We start from the raw sequence: 22,613 nt of genomic DNA, 5'->3' as shown, positions 1-22,613 counted from the left end.
TGGCACTGTCTAATGCTTTCTGGCCCTTCTTCTCGCGTTGCGAGCACATTATCGTTTGAAAAACAAACGAGACTTTATTTAAGATGTTTCGAATTGTCCGATTTGGATCAAATATGCACCGTTTTGTTGCATAATTTGTTGCCATTTTAAAGGTAGCTTCATAATGCCTCTCTCATAGAAGTCTTGGTCCTTATTGACGAAAAACTCTAGTAATCGATTTTCACAATCTTCTCTTGATCCCAATTTCTTATCACTCAGGAAGTTTTGCAATGCGAGAAAAAGGTGGTAATCGCTTGGTGCCAGGTCCAGACTATATGGTGGACGTGTGTGGCCTTGCGTTGCCCTGATGGAACACAACACCTCTTCTGTTGGCCAATTCTGGCCGTTTCTGGTCACTCGCTAGCTTCAAACGGTCCAGTTGTTGACAGTAGAGATCTGAATTTAGTGTTTGGCCATACGGAAGCAATTCATAATAAATGATTCCTTTCAAGTCCCACCATTCGTCTCTATCGAGCTGTAGATGCAGCTGCCTAGTACGACACTATATCTATTGCAATCTCAACAGTTTTAATTGACTGTAGGGATTTACTATTGATTATTTAGGTAATTGACGTGGTAGGTAAGGCATTTTTGTCCATCGATCTGTTGTCGTCGTTCCTTTTTGATGCTGATGCGAGCAACCCGGGCGATAGATGGACAGATTGCCGGTGTGGTTTTACTAGTAAGGATGGACTCTAATTACATCGTCCGATCTTCTGCATCTACACATCCTCCTGGCGTCCGACTATGTTGCTTTGGCTGCGCTCCTTGTCCTGGTCCTGGTTTCCTGACGGCCTTAGACCGCATATTTGCGAGTGGGGGCTTCCTGCTAGGGGAAATTTAGGAAATAACAGGATAGGGAGAGGGAGCGTTTCGTCCGGGTCCCACTAGTGGACTCATCAGTAAGGTTTTTCTAGCAGGTCCTGTCTTAGACGCAGGACGAATACAAGCAGAGTAACAATGGTCGGAAATTTCAGGTTGATGGGTAGGAATCAAGTTACGTTACCACTCGATAAGGCATCAGGCTGAACGCGAGGAGTCTGACGAGCAGTCGTTTGTGCTTTTATCGAACCGCAGATGCAGCTTGTCTTAGTATAGACCCTAAACTATTTCAATTTTAACATGAATATAGGATTTGAAATTCAACAATTGGTAGCACCAGGTTATTGCCTATTGTTGCGATTATTGTCAACTCGAATTATTGTCTGTGCTATAGAGACCCTGTTCCGGGCTTAAAGCTTAATCTAAGGCACTTGGCAGTCGATCTGTTGGAGTCGCCTCTTGACAGGATTTGGGCTTCTCCGACAGATCGACGGCGCAGTCGCCATACTAGGAAAGGGACTACAGCGTCCCAATTGCTGCATCTACGCATCTACCTGGCGACCGACAATGTTGCTCTAGTTACGCTCCATTGGTCTGGTCACTGTTCCGAATCACAGTTGGGGTTAACTTAAAATGGGAACGATGACGTGGACGGATTAGGGAGCGTTTCGTACAGACCCCGTTACGGGATGACAAAATTGAATCCATTTGAACTTTGTACGATTTTCACTGTAAAATGCTCTTGCATAAAGAAGCTCGTATAAAATTTTCGGGCGTATACATTTTTATAGAATCAGAACTTGTGAAAAAATATCCGAAACTGGTTTGGTATTTCTAGTGTTAAAGATAGTGAAATTGCAAAGATTCTTTCATAGGAAATCACTGTTTGAACTTCCTAAGGAATAATGGAAATATAAAATGTGAAAATAGAAAAATAAATTTAAAAAAAAATGTGAGGCGTTTCGTCCCAGACCCGCTAGACTCATCAGTATGGCTATTCTAGCCTAGTACGGCCTTATCTAAACTCTGAACTTGTCAGCGGGAATAAACTGTGAAATATACTCTATTGTAACAATGGAATGATTGTCGGAATTAACATGGACGGAATATTTGACCCGTGCTTAGTTCCTAAGGCACGGTAGTGGACTTTTTTCCCCGCTTTTCTAGCGGGCCCTGTCTTAGACGGACATCAGAGTAACATTGTTGGTCAATTCAAAATCCAGGGACGAATCACTGCTCGCGGTTGTGGCGTGAGCAGTTATTCGTGTTTTACCGAGCCGTAGATGCAACTGCCCAGTATGGCCCTTCCTAAACTATATCACCTGTTTTTGTACTATGGGTTAAATTGAAATTGACTTATGGGAGTCAATTTTGTGTACTGTTAGAGGAGATACAGAGCTCTAAGAGTACTAATTGACTGATAGAAATTGACTGCTCCAGACACTATTGACTATTGTAGGTAAGACACGTGGTGAGTAAGGCACTTCACCATCGATCTTTTGTTAAGAGGGCGTTAAAGCAACCGATGTCGTTACGGAGGGCATCAATGTCATAATCTCAAATCAGGGGCTGCAGCTTCCATGCACTCAATCTGACTAGCTCCATCAACATTGCTACGCTTTCGCGTTACAGCAGGAGAAATGAAATGATGGAAAGGGACTAACATAGTCCTTGCACCTACGTTTTCCTGGAGCGTTGATCCGACCATGTTGCTGTACTCTGCCTAAGAGAGGATGTTTTCTTATTGTCAATTTGCATCTCATCGGATTGTCGATGTCGTCTTGGTTCCGCTAGTGGACTCCTTAGTAAGGAGATCTAGCGTGCCCTGACTTAGACGCGGACGGATACAGCAGAGTAATATTGTGTAGTCGGTCACTTCAAATTCCAGGAAGATGGGTCGCTATCAAGTTGCGTTACACACTCGGTAACGAATCACTGCTCTCGCTTGCACCGGGAGCAGTCATTCGAGTTTTACCGAGCCGTAGGCGCAGCTGCCCAGTATGGCCCTTCCTAAACTATATATCCTGAGATTTGTATTATTGCGTACATGTGGAATTGACTTATGGGAGTCCTGTACTGTTAGAGGAAATATACGCTCTAACGGTAGAATTGACTTAAGTAGTTAATTGACTGCGGCCCGGTACTATTGACTATGTAAGGTAATTGACTTAATTGTAAGGCACTTGCACTTACTTAGTGTAGGTAATTGACACACCTGGCTATTGACTATTGTAGTGTAATTGACGTGCAAGGTAAGGCACTTTGTCCGTCGATCTGTTGTCATCGGCCCTTCTTACTGCTGATGCGAGCAACCCTGGCTACTCCAACAGATGGACGGTGCTTATATTATAAAAAGTTTCCATCATTAACGAGTTTGGTGATGAAACTCTTTGGCAAACGATTCGCTACGCGGGTTAAGAGAGCGTTAAAGCAACCAATGTCGTTACGGAGGGCATCAATGTCATAATCTCAAATCAGGGGCTGCAGCTTCCATGCACTCAATCTGACTAGCTCCATCAACATTGCTACGCTTTCGCGTTACAGCAGGAGAAATGAAGTGATGGAAAGGGACTAACATAGTCCTTGCACCTATCTAAACTCTGAATTTGTCAACGGGAATAAACTGTGAAATATACTCTATTGTAACAATGGAATGATTGTCTGCATTTTACTCGGACGGAATATTTGACCCGTGCTTAATTCCTAAGGCACTGTCAAAGGCACTTACTCGTCGATCTGTTGGAGGTGTATGCTCCGACAACATCGTTGGGACTAACGTCGGTCCAACTACTGCACCTACGCATCTACCTGGTGTCCGACGATGTTACTCTACCTTCGCTCCAATTGGTCTGTTCACTGCTTCGTATCACAGAAAGGATTAAGGAAGACAGTGACGGGGACGACACTTGCCTAGTATGGCCTTATTTAAACTCTGAACTTGTCAACGGGAATAAACTGTGAAATACACTCTATTGTATCAATTAATTGATTGCATGACGTCAATGCGGACGGATACTTGACCCTGTCTAGGTTGCTGAGGCACGGTAATGGACTTTCTTTTCCCGCTTTTCTAGCGGGTCCTGTCTTAGACGGACAGCAGAGTGATATTGTTAGTCGGATTCTTCACATTCCAGGAAGATGGGTCGCAATTAGCTTGCATTGACACAATCGGTAACGAATCACTGCTCGCGGTTCGAGCGTGAGCAGTAATTCGTGTTTTACCGAGCCGTAGGTACAGCTGCCCAGTATGGCCCTTCCTAAACTATGACCCTGTTTTATTTTGTACTATTTGTTACGATCAAATTGACTTATGGGAGTCAATTTTGTGTACTGTTAGAGGAGATACATAGCTCTAACAGTACTAATTGACTTAATGAAATTGACGGCGCCGGACACTATTGACTATTGTAGATAAGGCACGTGGTGAGTAAGGCACTTCACCATCCATCTCTTGTTATCGTTACTTGTTGCTAATGATGTGAGCAACCTGGACGACTCCAACAGATGAACGGGGGCGGGCCATACTAGGAAAGGGACTAACATAATCCCGGCACCTACGTTTTTCTGGAGCGTTGATCCGACCTGTTGCTGTACTCTGCATAAGAGAGGATGTTTTCTTATTGTCACTTTGCGTCTCATCGGATTGTCGATGTCGTCTTGGTCCTGCTAGTGGACTCCTCCGTAAGGCGATCTAGTGGCGATGATCTAGTGATCACTGCTCCCGGTTGGGACGGGAGCAGTCATTCGCGTTTTACCGAGCCGTGGATGCAGCTGCCCAGTATAGCCCTTCCTATTCTATCTCACAGATACTATTTCTACTATTAAGTTATAAATATTGACTATATGGTAGTCTAATATGTACTGTTAGAGGTGTTATAGACTCTAACAGTACTATTGAATAAGTCAAGTTGTAGACAGTATCTGACGCCCGTTAGTCAATAATACTGGAAACAATAGTACAAAGATTTGTGATATATAGTTTAGGAAGGGTTTAGTAATTGACTGCTCCGGGCACTATTGACTATGGAGGTAATTGACGTGGAGGGTAAGGCACTTCACCGTCGATCTCTTGTTGTCGTTCCTTGTTGCTGCTGATGCGAGCAACCCGGGCGACTCCAACAGATGGACGGGGGCGGGCCATACTAGGAAAGGGACTAACATAGTCCCGGCACCTACGTTTTCCTGGAGCGTTGATCCGACCATGGTACTGTACTCCGCCTAAAGAGAGGTTGTTTCCCTTATTGTCAATTGCGTCTCATCGGATTGTCTATGAGACGCAATATATCACACTGGAAACAGGCAGGTTTGGAAGGGGAGCGCGTTGCATCTGATTTTGACTGCTATGATATTTCTAGCATTCAAGATACTGGAATTACAAAGATTCATTCGTAGGAAGTCATCGAATGAATTTCTTAAGGGGTATGAAATATGTTGTGAAGATGGAAAAATAAACGAAAAAAAAAATGTGAGCCGTTGCCGTCTAGGACGGATTCAACGGCTGTCTAGTCTGACCCTTAGCTTCCAGGAGAATATCATATAGGAGGAGCAGATTACGCCTACCACACCAGATAGCGAATCCGTGCTCCCGTTTTGTAGCCGCAGCTTCCTAATAAGGCCTCTAATAAACTATGAAGAAGATACTAGGTACTATTGTAATTTAAATATTGTGTAAGATGAGTTATTTTCTATAAGTCGACCCATGAAGGCTTTTTATTTGTGAGATGGTAAATGCCCAGCGATGTGTCAGTGTCATCGTTCCTGATGCGTGTGCCCTTTTTTGCAACTGGAGAACAACAGCTATGACAGATCGGCAGGCACTGGCCATAATAAGAACGGGACAAATTGCCCAACTGCTGTATCTACAAATTTTCCTGGCGCTCTGACTGCGATCTGACTATGTATTACTGTACCCCTTTCCTAGCAATATCCTTATCATTTCTTTGCCCAATATATTGCCGATATTGACCAAATGGATCAAGGAAATAATGGTAGTGTAAGGGGACCGCGTTTCGATCGGGTCTCGCTAGTGAACTCCTCAAGTAAGGCTGTCTAGCGAGGCCCTGCCCTAAACGCGGGCTTAAGGATAGGACGACTTAAATTTGTAAATATACGAATTGGAGACGTTTAAGTACCTTGCGAGAAACATAGCCCTCTGGCGTCGAGTGACGGCGATATCCATTGCAGGAATTATTTGTTCAACAGTAAATCTTCCAATAATTCCATTATTTTTTTTACATTTTGTCTAATTCTTTTATTTTACGTGCGATAACCGTAACGTACTTCTGACAGAAATACGTCTACTATACCTTACGCTTGATTTAGTAGGATGCGTCGGATTTATAAACCTGAAAAAACCTCTTAAAGTAGAGGTTCTGAGCTTTAATTTGATGAAAAAATTATCGCCCTAGGATGATTCTTCGTGGAGTTATCGTCGGTCAAAGTTGACCAATTCTTATCCGAGATTTTACTACGCGCGAACTATGGATCTTGTTGTGATATTAGTAGGATGCATCTGATTAATAATCCCGAATTAATGTCTGAAAGTAGAGGTTCTGAGCTTTAATTTGGAAAAGAAACCATCATCATACGACGATTTTTCGCGGAGCTATTGTCAGTCAAAGTTGGCAATTGTTATCCGAAATTTCTCTGGGCGCGAACTGCGGTTCTTGATGCAAAATATGAACTTTCTATCTTAATTGCAACAACAAACTAAACTAATATAGTTGTTGTGGACTATAGCGAGATTGTAAGATAGAATAGTAGACTGTATGGTTAATACGCCGATTTGGAAGACTAAAGATATTTTAATAAACAAAAGGTATACACAGAGGAAGGAAGTGTAAAATAAAATGTTGAAATGTGATCATGTATCGTGAAACTCACGAAAGAGACAATCAAGCGATCGATGTCGGTCAACTACAAAGCTGTAGCGATGATTGCAAGCGCAATAGAATAGAGCGGAATAAAACTGCAAATGCAGGAAGATTACAAGCGTAACTAGAGCGAACTCACTCGACAGATGATTCACACATGCTACGATCGCATTATACAGGCTTATTCATATTGTCGTGGGCGATTGGTTAAGGGAGGTAATGCAATGGGGAATTTGAAAAGTGCAAGAACTAAGCAGCGCAGAACGTTCGTTACAGTGCATAGGATCAATGTCTTAACGGACAGCGTTGCATAGGAAACTTGGAAATTAGATAAACGTATTTGATTTCGGGATTAATTGAAAGGATGGCCCAGATGAGAAATACATAGACGGCGACGTCACGAACAGAAGACTCACACATGTATACAGAGCATCTGTATACAGTGCGGGTCGTTCACCTGTGTTTGTGTCGAGCACGAACAGCTGAGATTGGCTTTGCGTACAAAAACTGATGTCCCGCTCGAGTTTATGTACACAAACCAAGGTGATACTCGCAAGAACACATTTCTCTGGATCTAATTTTAGACATAGCAGTTTCTTTTCTTTCTCGGCATTTGTAATAGATTGATTTATAATTATAATAATGTAACAGCATTCTTAGAGTTCGTATTCCACAAAATCTATATACTATTTTAGCAATTTAGCATCTTTCCACTGAATCAGCAGTCTTAAAATCTTTCCACTGTTTCCCGCTGCACTGCATATTTTTCATATAAATGCATAAAATCTCTAGTATAAATGATGAGTATTGTTAGACAAAACTTTACAAGCATGTTTTTCAAAACGGTAACCATGGTATCTCAAAATCTGCATAACCATATAAAGTTAGGTCCACGTTTCGCGTAGTTAATGTTTTTTTTAACGGGGAAAGTGAAACGCATTCAGTATTGTTATTTAAAAAGAAAACACGTGCGTCGCTTTTGGATATCAGGCCAATTGAATGTTCTTGATTGGTCAATCCGAGTGACGCAGATTAAAGCATCGCTTTATCACTCGTGAATAAAGCGTACAATTTCATCCGACTGTCTCATTACTCACGAACAAAGCAATTAAATTCATTAAAATTTTATCAGACAGCTTAAGTACTTACAAATAGTGAGCACGTTTTCTTTTTAGTTTTATTAAATTTTATATTTCTTGGGCACAGTGTGAACTATGTTATTTGAGTTTTATTATGTCACTTTATTACTTGAGAAATAAATGAATAAGTATGTTCAGAATTTCATCAAGTTGCTCTATCACCTGAGAATAGAATCAACGATATTATGTTCATTTTATCATATTTTACCCTCTTCCGTTGCAACAATGCAGGGAAGAAGTTCAATTATCCGGCGTTCTTATTTGCTCTGTGGAGAATGAGATACCAAGGAAGAAATTTGCTGGGACAAGCGTACCTCTTATTTGAAATAGAAAAAAACTTTTTCTCGCGGGGTTAAAAGTGCATCGGGGAACGCAGTATGTATTCGAATTTTTGACACTGCAATTATCTGAATTGCGGATCCCGCAGTTTCCAAAGTGTCGGAAATCCCGGTCATTTTCAGTCACCACCAATTCCCACCTTCATCTTTGTGCAAGCTTCCACCTTCTTATAACCCGCGAAAAAGAATTGGCACACTTTAAAATTGAGTAAATTTTAATGTTTCAACATTACCATTAACGTTTCGTACTTCTATAGACTTTCAATAATATCCGTATGAACATACTCGAATGCAATAAATGTTTTGTTAAGTGTAGCCTCATTTGTTTTCAAATTTTATTTGCATAAAAATTCTCTTGTATTACATATAAAACTAATTGGTCTTCTGAAATTCACTCGCAGATATTATGTTGATAACACATCATAAATACTGGAACAAATGGATATATTAATGCTACAGCTAACGTATATCGTTTCATACCAATCACAAGATTGGATTCATTTCTATTTATAATTCATATTCATATCTCTTGCATGTAGAAGTTCATACAAAATTTCCCAACGTACACACTTTTTATAGAATCAGGACTTGTGAGAAGAAAGATTGGAAACCGTTTATTTTGACAGTTTTGATATTTCTAGTGTCCAAGACATTGAAATTGCAAAGATTCCTTCATTATAAATCATTGAACGAATTTCTTAAGGTCTAACCGAAATATAAAATGTGAAAATAGAAAAATAAATTATAAAAAAATTTGGGTGCGTTTCGTCCCAGACCCGCTAGTGGACTCATCAGTAAGGCTTTTCTAGCGGGCCCTGCCTTAGACGCGGACGGAGATTCAGCGAGGGAAGATTATGTTGACGGACAGTTGGAAGACCAGGGAGATGGGAAGCACTCGAAGTGCGTTACCGCTCGATACACCGAATCACTATTCACGGTGGCTGCCGCGATTAGTAACTCGTACTTATCGAACCGTAGTTGCAGTTACCTAGTAAGACCCTATTTCTGTTGCAATCTCAACGGTTTCAATTGACTATAGTGTAGTGATTGACCGTTGAGATTTGCTATTGACTTTTGTGATTTAAGGTACCTTTATTAAAGGCACCTTAAGCCACTTTTGTCCGTCAATCTCTTGTCGTTCCTTGTTGCTGTTGATGCGGGCAACCTGAGCGACAAGATCGGCGGTGTGGTTTTACTAGTAAAGGATAGGCTATAACAATGGAGTCTATCCCCTGCACCTACGCATCCTCCTGGCGTCCGACTGGTTGATTTGGCTGCGCTCCTTGTCCCGATCCTGCTACCTGAACCGCCAAGCCCCGCAATTGCGGGCCTGGGCTTCTGAAAGGCGAAGTTTGGTTAGGAGAGGAAAGGGAGAAGGAGCGTTTCGTCCAGACCCCGCTAGAGGACTCGTCAGTAAGGCGATCTAGCGGGGCCCTGCCTTAGACGCGGGGTTGAGGGATAGTCCACTTCGCGGTGTATATATACAAACAAAAGACGTTTGAGTTCTTGCGAGAAACAAATCCCTCTAGCGTCGAGTTACGGCGATATCCTTTGCAGGAATTGTTCATTCAACTGTGAATATTTCAAAAAGTTAATTCTTTTTTTAAAATTTTGACTAATTCCATTATTTTACGAGAGAGAACGTTTACGTACTTTTGACAGAAATACACCTACTATTCCTTACGCCTGAATCGGCAGGATGCGTCGGATTCATAATCCAAAAGCAGCAACTTACAGTAGAGGTTCCGAGCTTTGATTTGATCAAAAAATTATCGCCCTACAACGAATCCTCGTGGAGTTATCGTCGGTCAAAGTTGACCAATTCTTATCCGAGATTTTACTATGTGCGAACTACGGATCTTGTTGCAATATTAGTATGATGCGTCGGATTTGTAATCCTGAATCAATGTCTGAAAGTAGAGTTTCTGAGCTTTAATTTGGGAAAGAAACCATCATCCTATGATGATTTTTGGTGGAATTATCGTCAGTCAAAGGTGGCCAATTCTTATCCTATATTTTCCTACTCATGGACTGCGGATCTTGATGCAAAATATGAACTTAATTACAACAAACTAAAGTAAAATGGTAGTTTGTTTCCTTTCTCAATATTTGCAATAGGTTGACAATAATCTAACAGCATTTTTAGAGTTTATATTGGGATCGAACTGTAGTAATTGCCAATTTTTTCAATACAAATAAAACGTGATCTTTTTATATTACAATGAATGATCTTTAATCGATCATATTGTTACCGCGATTTGTCCAAATAAAATCGCTGTAATATGAAACTGAAGTCGAACAGACAGTCGAGATCGGCCCGTCGAACGATCAACGTTACAAATTCAAAGTTCTTTAATACAATTGGATTGTGTCTTATTATATTCTATATTAACTATAAATAAAATGCCTCGACGCGAGAAAAGCAGAGAGGTTCGCAACAATATATTTTCCATTTTGATCGTAGACCTTTCGTCATCTGTCTGTAAGCTTCATGATTTCACGCTCGTAAAATTTCAGATTTTACTGGCAAAAAGCTGAACCAAGTATGATTCCATAGTGCCGTCATCGTTGCAAGTTTTACCATTCAAGGAGCTTTGCAAAGATCACTTCTCAACCATGGTCCAATAATTCTTGGCGAGCGACCAAAGTTATCTATGGTCTAGCATTAGCATGGTGGAATACATCTTTGCGATTCATCAATTCTAGTCGTTTCTCTTTTACCGCCACGTTTAGTTTGTCCAGCTGGCTTCAGTATACATTGGAATTGATCGTTTGGTTCCTCTGAAGCAACTCAAAATACACAATACCTTTATAATCTCACCAAATTGACAGCACGATCTCCTTTTGGAGTGATTCATCTTTCGATGTGGTTTGCACTGATTCATTACGCTTGGACCATGATCGTTTACGGTTGATGTTATCGTAAACAATTCATTTTTCATAGCCAGTAATGTTGTGCTGTAACATGTAATTATTATATATTACATTATAAATTTGTTTGTCAATTTGTTTTATTTTAAGAGCGTGGTCCGTAACGTATCGTGATGGTACATGGGCACAAATATACGTCTACTATTCCATACGCTGGAATTAGTAGGATGCGTCGGATTCATAATCCTGAAACAGCATCTTAAAGTAGAGGTTCAAAGCTTTAATACGAAAAAGAGACCATCGTCCTACGATAATTTTTCGTAGAGCTATCGTGATTCAAAGTTGGCTAATTCTTATCCGAAATTTCTCTAAGCGAGAACCGCGGATCTTGAAGCAAGATATGAACTTTCTACCTTAATTGTAAGAACAATCCACAACAACTATATTAGTTTAGTTGGTAGAGACTCGAGTGAGATTGTAATGTAGAATAGTAGACTGTATGGTTAAAACGCGGATTTGGTAGACTAAAGATATTTTAATAAACAAAGATATACACAGAGGAAGGATGTGTAGAATAAAATTTTGAAATGCGATGATGCATCGTGAAGCTCACGAATGAGACAATCAAGCGCTCGATGTCGGTCAACTACAAAGCTGTAGCGATGATTGCAAGCGCGATAGAATAGAGCGGAATTAAACTGCAAGTGCAGGAAGATTACAAGCGTAATTAAAGCGAACTCATTCGACAGAGGATTCACAAATGCTATGATCGCATTATACGGGCCCATTCATATTGTCGTGGACCAGATTTACACTCGGTGGTCCAGATTGGGCAATTGGTCGTGTTATTCTCACGATCTTAGAATGAAACCGATGTTTCTAGTCGAACGTGGGATGAAAGGGGGAGGATTCATGGTTTGGGGAGGAATTGGATATGAAGGGAAAAGAAATATTCGTTTTATCAATGCGAAATTAAACAGCGCTGATTATATGAAACTAAATGACGAGGAATTTGCAGCAAATGCGGAACGATTTAATGGAGATGCATTCATCTTTCAGCAAGATAATACATCAGTGCATAAGGCCGAACCAGTAAAAACACATTTTGAATCTAATAATATTCACCTTTTACGGGCCTATTTATATTGTCGTGGTCCATCGGTCAGGAGAGGTAAAGGAATAGGGAATTTTAAAATTGGAGGGTGTAAGCAGCGCTGAACGCTCGTTACAGTCCATAGGATCAATGTCTTAACGGACAGCGTTGCATAGGAAACGTGGAAATTAGATAAACGTATTTGATTTTGGGATTAATTGAAAGGATGGCCCAGTTGACAAATCCATAGACAGCGACGTCACGAACAGAAGACTCACACATGTATACAGTTTATCTGTATACAGTGCGGGTCGTTCACCTGTGTTTGTGTCGAGCTCGTACAGCTGAGATTGGCTCTGCGTACAAAAACTGATGTCACGCTCGAGTTTATGTACACAAACCAAGGTGATACTCGCAGGAACACATTTCTCTGGATCTAATTTTAGACATAACAGTTTCTTTTCTTTCTCGATATTTGTAATAGCTTGATATAATAATGTAATAGCATTCTTAGAGTTCGTATTCCTCAAAATCTATCTGCTATTTTAACAATTTAGCATCTTTCCACTGAAACAGCATTCTTAAAATCTTTCCACTGTTTCCCGCTACACTGCATATTTTTCTTATAAATGCATAAAATCCCCAGCATAAATGATGAGTATTCTTAGACAAAACTTTACAAGCATGTTTTTCAAAACTGTAACCATGGTATCTCAAAATCTGCATAACCTTATAAAGTTAGGTCCACGTTTCGCGTAGTTAATGTCTTTATATCCTGGATAGTGAAACGCTTTCAGTATTGTTATTTAAAAAGAAAACACGTGCGTCGCTTTTGGATATCAGACCAATTGAATGTTCTTGATTGGTCAATCCGAGTGACGCAGATTAAAGCATCGCTTTATCACTCGTGAATAAAGCGAACAATTTCATCCGACTGTCTCATTACTCACGAACAAAGCAATTAAATTCATTAAAATTTTATCAGACAGCTTAAGTACTTACAAATAGTGAGCACGTTTTTTTTTTAGTTTTATTAAATTTTATATTTCTTGGGCACAGTGTGAACTATGTCACTTGAGTGTTATTATGTCATTTTATTACTTGAGAAATAAATGAATTAGTGTGTTCAGAACTTCATCAAGTTGTTCTATCACCTGTGAACAGAATCAACGATATTATGTTCATTTTATCATATTTTACCCCCTTCCGTTGCAGCTATGCAGGGAAGAAGTTCAATTATCCGGCATTCTTATTTGCTCTGTGGAGAATGAGATACCAAGGAAGAAATTTGCTGGGACAAACGTACCTCTTATTTGAAATAGAAAAAAGCTTTATCTCACGGGGTTAAAAGTGCATCGGGGAACGCAGTATGTATTCGAATTTTTGACACTGCAATTATCTGAATTGCGGATCTCGCAGTTTCCAAAGTCTCGGAAATCCCGGTCATTTTCCGTCACCACCAATTCCCACCTTCATCTTTGTGCAAGCTTCCACCTTCTTACAACCCGCGAAAAAGAATTGGCACACTTTAAAATTGAGTAAATTTTAATGTACCAACATTACCATTAACGTTTCGTACTTCTATAGACTTTCAATAATATCCGTATGAACATACTCGAATGCAATAAATGTTTTGTTAAGTGTAGCCTCATTTGTTTTCAAATTTTATTTGCATAAAAATTCTCTTGTATTACATATAAAACTAATTGGTCTTCTGAAATTCACTCGCAGATATTATGTTGATAACACATCATAAATACTGGAACAAATGGATATATTAATGCTACAGCTAACGTATATCGTTTCATACCAATCACAAGATTGGATTCATTTCTATTTATAATTCATATTCATATCTCTTGCATGTAGAAGTTCATACAAAATTTCCCAACGTACACACTTTTTATAGAATCAGGACTTGTGAGAAGAAAGATTGGAAACCGTTTATTTTGACAGTTTTGATATTTCTAGTGTCCAAGACATTGAAATTGCAAAGATTCCTTCATTATAAATCATTGAACGAATTTCTTAAGGTCTAACCGAAATATAAAATGTGAAAATAGAAAAATAAATTATAAAAAAATTTGGGTGCGTTTCGTCCCAGACCCGCTAGTGGACTCATCAGTAAGGCTTTTCTAGCGGGCCCTGCCTTAGACGCGGACGGAGATTCAGCGAGGGAAGATTATGTTGACGGACAGTTGGAAGACCAGGGAGATGGGAAGCACTCGAAGTGCGTTACCGCTCGATACACCGAATCACTATTCACGGTGGCTGCCGCGATTAGTAACTCGTACTTATCGAACCGTAGTTGCAGTTACCTAGTAAGACCCTATTTCTGTTGCAATCTCAACGGTTTCAATTGACTATAGTGTAGTGATTGACCGTTGAGATTTGCTATTGACTTTTGTGATTTAAGGTACCTTTATTAAAGGCACCTTAAGCCACTTTTGTCCGTCAATCTCTTGTCGTTCCTTGTTGCTGTTGATGCGGGCAACCTGAGCGACAAGATCGGCGGTGTGGTTTTACTAGTAAAGGATAGGCTATAACAATGGAGTCTATCCCCTGCACCTACGCATCCTCCTGGCGTCCGACTGGTTGATTTGGCTGCGCTCCTTGTCCCGATCCTGCTACCTGAACCGCCAAGCCCCGCAATTGCGGGCCTGGGCTTCTGAAAGGCGAAGTTTGGTTAGGAGAGGAAAGGGAGAAGGAGCGTTTCGTCCAGACCCCGCTAGAGGACTCGTCAGTAAGGCGATCTAGCGGGGCCCTGCCTTAGACGCGGGGTTGAGGGATAGTCCACTTCGCGGTGTATATATACAAACAAAAGACGTTTGAGTTCTTGCGAGAAACAAATCCCTCTAGCGTCGAGTTACGGCGATATCCTTTGCAGGAATTGTTCATTCAACTGTGAATATTTCAAAAAGTTAATTCTTTTTTTAAAATTTTGACTAATTCCATTATTTTACGAGAGAGAACGTTTACGTACTTTTGACAGAAATACACCTACTATTCCTTACGCCTGAATCGGCAGGATGCGTCGGATTCATAATCCAAAAGCAGCAACTTACAGTAGAGGTTCCGAGCTTTGATTTGATCAAAAAATTATCGCCCTACAACGAATCCTCGTGGAGTTATCGTCGGTCAAAGTTGACCAATTCTTATCCGAGAATTTACTATGCGCGAACTACGGATCTTGTTGCAATATTAGTAGGATGTGTCGGATTTATAATCCTGAATCAATGTCTGAAAGTAGAGTTTCTGAGCTTTGATTTGGAAAAGAAACCATCATCCTAGGATGTTTTTTCGCGGAGTTATCGTCAGTCAAAGGTGGCCAATTCTTATCCTATATTTTCCTACTCATGGTCTGCTGATCTTGCTGCAAAATATGAACTTAATTATAACAAACTAAAGTAAAATGGTAGTTTGTTTCCTTTCTCAATATTTGCAATAGGTTGACAATAATCTGACAGCATTTTTAGAGTTTATATTGGGATCGATCTGTAGTAATTGCCAATTTTTTCATGCAAAATTACAATGAATGATCTTTAATCGATCATATTGTTACCGCGATTTGTCCAAATAAAATCGCTGTAATATGAAACTGAAGTCGAACAGACAGTCGAGATCGGCCTGTCGAACGATCAACGTTACAAATTCATAGTTCTTTAATACAATTGGATTGTGTCTTATTATATTCTATATTAACTATAAATAAAATGCCTCGACGCGAGAAAAGCCGAGAGGTTTGCAACAATATATTTTCCATTTTGATCGTAGACCTTCCGTCGTCTGTCTGTAAGCTTCATGATTTCACGCTCGTAAAATTTCAGATTTTACTGGCAAAAAGCTGAACCAAGTATGATTCCATAGTGCCGTCATCGTTGCAAGTTTTACCATTCAAGGAGTTTAGCAAAGATCACTTTTCAACCATGGTCCAATAATTCTTGGCGAGTGACCAAAGTTATCTATGGTCTAGCATTAGCATGGTGGAATACATCTTTGCGATTCATCAATTCTAGTCGTTTCTCTTTTACCGCCACGTTTAGTTTGTCCAGCTGGCTTCAGTATACATTGGAATTGATCGTTTGGTTCCTCTGAAGCAACTCAAAATTCACAATACCTTTAAAATCTCACCAAATTGACAGCACGATCTCCTTTTGGAGTGATTCATCTTTCGATGTGGTTTGCACTGATTCATTACGCTTGGACCATGATCGTTTACGGTTGATGTTATCGTAAACAATTCATTTTTCATAGCCAGTAATGTTGTGCTGTAACATGTAATGATTATATATTACATTACAAATTTGTGTGTCAATTTGTTTTATTTTAAGAGCGAGGGCCGTAACGTACCGTGATGGTACATGGGCACAAATATACGTCTACTATTCCATACGCTGGAAATAGTAGAATGCGTCGGATTCATAACCCTGAAACAGCATCTTAAAGTAGAGGTTCAAAGCTTTAATGTGAAAAAGAGACCATCGTCCTACGATGATTTTTCGTAGAGCTATCGTCAGTCAAAGTTGGCTAATTCTTATCCGAAATTTCTCTACGCGAGAACTGCGGATCTTGAAGCAAAGTATGAATTTTCTATCTTAATTGTAACAACAAACCACAACAACTATGTTAGTTTAGTTTGGTAGAGACTCGAGTGGGATTGTAATGTAGAATAGTAGACTGTATGGTTAAAACGCGGATTTGGTAGACTAAAGATATTTTAATAAACAAAGATATACACAGAAGAAGGATGTGTAGAATAAAATTTTGAAATGCGATGATGCATCGTGAAGCTCTCGAATGAGACAATCAAGCGCTCGATGTCGGTCAACTACAAAGCAGTAGCGATGATTGCAAGCGCAATAGAATAGAGCAGAATTAAACTGCAAGTGCAGGAAGATTACCAGCGTAATTAAAGCGAACTCATTCGACAGAGGATTCACACATGCTACGATCGCATTATACGGGCCCATTCATATTGTCGTGGACCAGATTTACACTCGGTGGACCAGATTGGGCAATTGGTCGTGTTATTCTCACGATCTTAGAATGAAATCCATGTTTCTAGTCGAACGTGGGATGAAAGGGGGAGGATTCATGGTTTGGGGAGGAATTGGATATAAAGGGAAAAGAAATATTCGTTTTATCAATGCGAAATTAAAAAGCTCTGATTATATGAAACTATGTGACGAAGAAATTGCAGCAGATGCGGAACGAATTAATGGAGATACATTCAGCAAGACAATGCATCAGTGCATAATGCCGAACCAGTAAAAACATATTTTGGATTTAATAATATTTAACTTTTACGGGCCTATTTATATTGACATGGTCCATCGATCAGGAGAGGTAAAGGAATAGGGAATTTGAAAATTGGAGGGTGCAAGCAGCGCTGAACGTTCGTTACAGTGCATAGAATCGATGCACTAACTAATAGCGCTGCATAGGAAACAATGAAATTAGGTAATGGGATTTGATATTGTAATTACTTGGAAGAATAGCTCAGTCGACAAATAGATATTGACATTATCAACAGAGATTTTCAAATGTATACATTGCGGCTCGTTCACCTCGGCTGTTGTTAAGCCCGAACAGCTGACTTTGACTCTGCGTACAAAAACTGACGCCGCGCTGGAGTTTTTGTACACCGACTCAGTAAAAATGAATGCTCTGATTTTAATTTTAAACATAGCAGTTTGTTTTGTTTCTCAATATTTGTAATGATTTAATAATAATGTAACAGCATTCTTAGAGTCTATCTTCCTTATAATCTTTACACTGTTTGAGCACTTCACCATTTTTCCATTGAAACGGCATTCTTAAAATCATTTCACTATGATTTGTCGCACCTGCCCATTTTTCTTGTAAATGGATAAAATCTACAGTTCAATTATTAGCATTGTCACCCGAAACTTTACAAGCATGATTTTCAAAACGCTGACCATGATATCTCAAAATCTGTGTAACAATTTGCCTTCATAAACTATCTTTCTGGTTTTTTAACCCGAAAAGTGAAACGCATTCGGTATTGTTATTTAAAAAGAAAACACGTGCGTCGCTTTTGGATATGAGGCCAATTGCATGTTCTTGATTGGTCAATCTAAGTGACGGAGATTAAAGCATCGCTTTAACATTTTTGAATAAAGCGAACATTTTGATCCGACTGTTTCTTTATTCACGAACGTAACGATTAAATTCATTATAACTTTATCAGACAGCTTTTTTTTTAGCACTTACAAATAATGAGCGCGTATTTTTTTAATTCTATTAAATTTCTTATTTTTTGGGCACACTGCGGACAATGTCATTTGAATTCTATTATGTCACTTTATTACTTGAGAAATAAATGATTAATTTTGATTAGAATTTCATAAAATTGCTGTGTCACCTGAGAATAGAATCAACGATATCGTTTTCACTACATCATATTCTACCCACATTTGTTGTTGCAGTGGGCGAGTTCTGTCATGTGGCGTTCGTTTTTATCCACTGGGGAATTAAATACCAAGGGAGAAAATTAGAGAAACGAACCGCCTAATCGAAGTAGAAAAAATCTTGACTGGTTTGATATTTCTAGTGTTAAAAACATTGAAATTACAGATTCTTTCATAGAAATTATTAAATAAACATCTTAAGGGATAATGGAAATATAAAATGTGAAAATGAAAAAATAAAATACAAAAAAATGTGAGGAGGCGTTTCGTCCCAGACCCGCTAGCGGACTCATCAGTAAGGCTATCCTAGCGGGTCCTGCCTTAGACGCGGCGCGCGGACGAGGGTCAGCGGAGTAACATTTTGACGTCGGACACTTGAAGGACCAGGAAGATGGGTTGCATTTGAGTTGCTTGACGCGCCCGATAACGCATCGTGTCGCCCGAGAGGAGTCTGACGAGCGACTGCTGTTATCGAGCCGCAGATGCAACTGTCTAGTAAGGCGTATTTTGGAATTTTGAAATTTTAGGAGGTGTAGGAATTGGAAGTCTAATCTAATATTGTTGTCGGTACTATTGTCTCTAAAGCTAATTGATTGTTAATTGACCCTGTCTTGTTGAGGAAGGCACGGTCAAAGGCACTTGTTAGCCGATCTGTTGGAGCTGCAACTCTGACAGATTGGCGGAACTGTTGCCATACTAGGAAAGGTACAAGAGGTTCCTAACTGCTGCATCTACGCATCTTCCGGGCGTCCAACAATGTTACCCAAGCTGCGCTCCTATAAGTACAGGTCATGGTTTCTGGACGGAATCAAGGTGCACGTCAAACGGATTACCAATTTGACGCGCGGTATGGAATGTGAAACACATGACGAGGACGGACTAGGTGGAGCGTTTCGTCCTGGTTCCCGCTAGAGGACTCCTCAGTAAGGCTTCTAGCGGGGCCTAGCCTTAGACGCGGGGATGAGGGATAGTCGACTTCGCGTTGTATATATACAAATAAAAGACGTTTGAGTTCTTGCGAGAAACAAATCCCTCTAGCGTCGACTGACGGCGATATCCTTTGCAGGAATTGTTCATTCAACCGTGAATATTTCAAAAAGTTAATTTTTTTTTTTTAAATTTTGTCTAATTCTCTTATTTTACGTGAGAGAACGTTTACGTACTTTTGACAGAAATACGCCTACTATTCTTTACGCCTGAATCAGTAGGATGCGTCGAATTTATAATCCTGAAACACTTTCTTAAAGTAGGAGTTCCGAGCTTTAATTTGATCAAAAAATTATCGCCCTACAATGAATCCTCGTGGAGTTATCGTCGGTCAAAGTTGACCAATTCTTATCCGAGATTTTGCTATATGCGAACTACGCATCTTGCTGCAATATTAGTAGGATGCATCTGATTTATGATCCTGAATCAATGTCTGATAGTAGAGGCTCTGAGCTTTAATTTGGGAAAGAAACCATCATCCTAGGATGATTTTTCGTGGAGTTATTGTCGGTCAAAGTTTGTGGCCAATTCTTATCCTAAATTTTCTTACTCCAGGACTGATCTTGATGCAAAATATGAACTCATTAATTGCAACAAACTAAAGTAAAATGGTAGTTTGTTTTCTTTCCCAATATTTGTAATTGGTTGATAATAATGTAACAGCATTCTTAGAGTTTATATTAGGATGGAACAGAAGAAATCGCTGATTTTTTCATACAAATAAAATATGATTTTGTTAATTCAATAAATGATCTCTAATCAATGATATATTTTCCATTTTAATCGATGTCCTTTTGCCATCTTTCTGTAAGCTTCATGATTCCACGCTCATGGAATTTCAGGTTTTTAGTGGCAAAAATCTGAGCCAAAATGCTGTTTCTTGCAATTCGTGCTAATATTAACAACGAACTATCATCTGTAAATAAACTTACGATCAGTTTGTTTCTAAAGAAAGCTAAAAGTGACAGATAACAAGCGTCAAAAGGAAAAAGATTATAATATGGAGAAAAGTCGTTAAAAGGTATGACTGATGACATCTATGTGTACATTCGGCAATTACTTTCTTGCCAATCCAATATATTAGGTTGGTGCGTATGAAATGTCGGATTCTTAAGTGATTGTATAAAACTGCATATCTTTCTTCAAAAGCTGTTTATTCAATCAAAGTATGCTCCATTCGCTTCAATACACTTCTCCCAACGAGATTTTAAAGCGTAGATGCCTGTCTTAAAAAAATTTTGGTCTTTAGAATTAATAAACTCTGATATCGAGTTTTTTAGACTGTCTTCATTTTCATAGTGTTTGCCCCTTAAAAACAGCTCTAAATGCTTGAAAAAATGAAAATCGGTCGGCGAGAGATCCGGTGAATATGGTGGATGCTGCAAAACTTCATATTCCAGTTCGTTCAGTTTCGCAATTGTTTTGTGCGATGTATGCGGCCGAGCGTTGTCATGGAGCAGTAGCGGGCCATGCCGATTCACAAGCGATGGGCGTACAATTTTTAACTTATCGTGCATCTCATCAATGTACTGGCAGTACTTTTCGGCCGTAATTGTCTCCCCAGGTCGAAGGAACGAATAATGGATTACCCCAGCCGCGTTCCACCAAACTGTGAACAAAATCTTCCGTGGATGAAGCGATAGCCTTGGAGTATGGGCACAAACCTCATCCTTGTCAAGCCACCGAGCACACCTCTTTCTATTGTCATAAAGAACCCATTTTTCGTCACACGTAATGATCCGATCGAAAAATGGCTCTCGGTGAAATCGGGTTAGCAATGATGAGCATACGTTTAACCGATCCAGCTTATTTCGCTCTGTCAGTGCGTGTGGTACCCACTTGTCCATCTTCTTAACCTTGCCAATCTCAGAAAGGTGTCTCAATATCGTTGTATGGTCAACTTTCATCCTGATAGCAAGTTCCCTCGTGGATAGGGCTGGATCCGCTTCCACTAGAGCCTTCAGGTCATCATTCTTCACACACGTTTTGGGTCTTCCGCGCGGCTCATTTTGCAGTGAAAAATCGCCAGTCCGAAATTTTTCGAACCAACGCTGCACTTTCCGATCGTTAACCGTATTCTCCCCAAACGCTTGGTTTATGTCGCGTGCAGCTTTTGCAGCACTATTACCAAGTTTGTACTCATATAAGAAAATGACGCGAATGTCGGCAGAATTCATATCGGCAATAAACTTAAAAGAAATAACAAAAGGGAAGACCTTCGAGAAAACTTATTTTGCTGAAATGAGTCTCTGGCAATGGACAATACGACTATGAATGAGGTTATGTCAAAGACAAAAGTATAACGAAAACAGGGAGACAAACGTCCGCATGTAAAGAGAATCCGACATTTCATACGCACCAACCTAATACTTAAAATCTTTCCACTTAAAATTTTTCTATCTTGCATATTTTTCTTACACGAAAGTATGCGTGGAAAATTAGATAGAAAGAAAGAATTTAACTGCAAGAAACGTACCGCCTATTCGAAATAGAAAAATGTTTTTTCTCGCAAGGTTAAATATGCATCGAGGAACGCAATAGTCGATTTTTTGACACTAAAAATTATTTGAACTGTGGTTCTCGTAGTTTCCAAAGTCTCGGAGATCCCTGTCAGCTGCCAATACCAGCAATTCCCTTCTCCAGCCTTGTACAAGTTACCTTGTTCTTACAATCTGCGACAAAAAGATGATACGCTTTAAAACTGAATGATTGTTAGTTCTCTAATATTACCACCAACGTTTCTTATTTTTATACATTGTCAGTAATATCCGTATAAACATACACGAGTGAAATGAATTTTTAGTCAAGTGTGCTCTCATTTTGGCGCGTTTTATTTCCCTAAAAATTCTTTTATCTTACATATAAAACTGTTTGAACTTGTGAAATTCACTCGTAGATACTGTGTTATTAACAGATCATGAATAGTAGAACAAATGAATACATTAATAGTATAGCTAACGTATATCGCTGCATAACAAAATAGGATTCATTTCAACCCTGCTATGATTTTTAATGTAAAA

At 39.6% G+C, this 22,613-nt stretch overlaps 1 protein-coding gene and 2 long non-coding RNA genes across 4 annotated transcripts in view; 1 reads left to right on the top strand and 2 right to left on the bottom strand.

Moving 5' to 3' along the window:
* MCU (mitochondrial calcium uniporter) overlaps positions 1–22,613 on the top strand; it is a 324,119-nt gene that overhangs the window by 53,879 nt on the left and 247,627 nt on the right. The window lies entirely within an intron of this gene.
* LOC143260405 (uncharacterized) lies at positions 9,176–14,949 on the bottom strand. Its single transcript, XR_013034555.1, has 2 exons — positions 14,325–14,949; positions 9,176–9,649 (listed from the first exon to the last, which is right to left on the bottom strand). It is a non-coding gene; the product is annotated as an uncharacterized LOC143260405 (long non-coding RNA).
* LOC143260402 (uncharacterized) overlaps positions 19,128–22,613 on the bottom strand; it is a 113,878-nt gene continuing 110,392 nt past the window's right edge. Inside the window, exon 3 of the long non-coding RNA XR_013034552.1 lies at positions 19,128–19,553. This is a non-coding gene — a long non-coding RNA (uncharacterized LOC143260402). The remainder of the gene's footprint in view (positions 19,554–22,613) is intronic.

This window comes from Megalopta genalis, chromosome 12, assembly GCF_051020955.1.
Source record: "Megalopta genalis isolate 19385.01 chromosome 12, iyMegGena1_principal, whole genome shotgun sequence".
Lineage (NCBI taxonomy): Eukaryota > Metazoa > Arthropoda > Insecta > Hymenoptera > Halictidae > Megalopta > Megalopta genalis.
The sequence above is the reverse complement of the archived record's forward strand: the minus strand, read 5'-3'. Positions and strand labels throughout refer to the sequence as shown.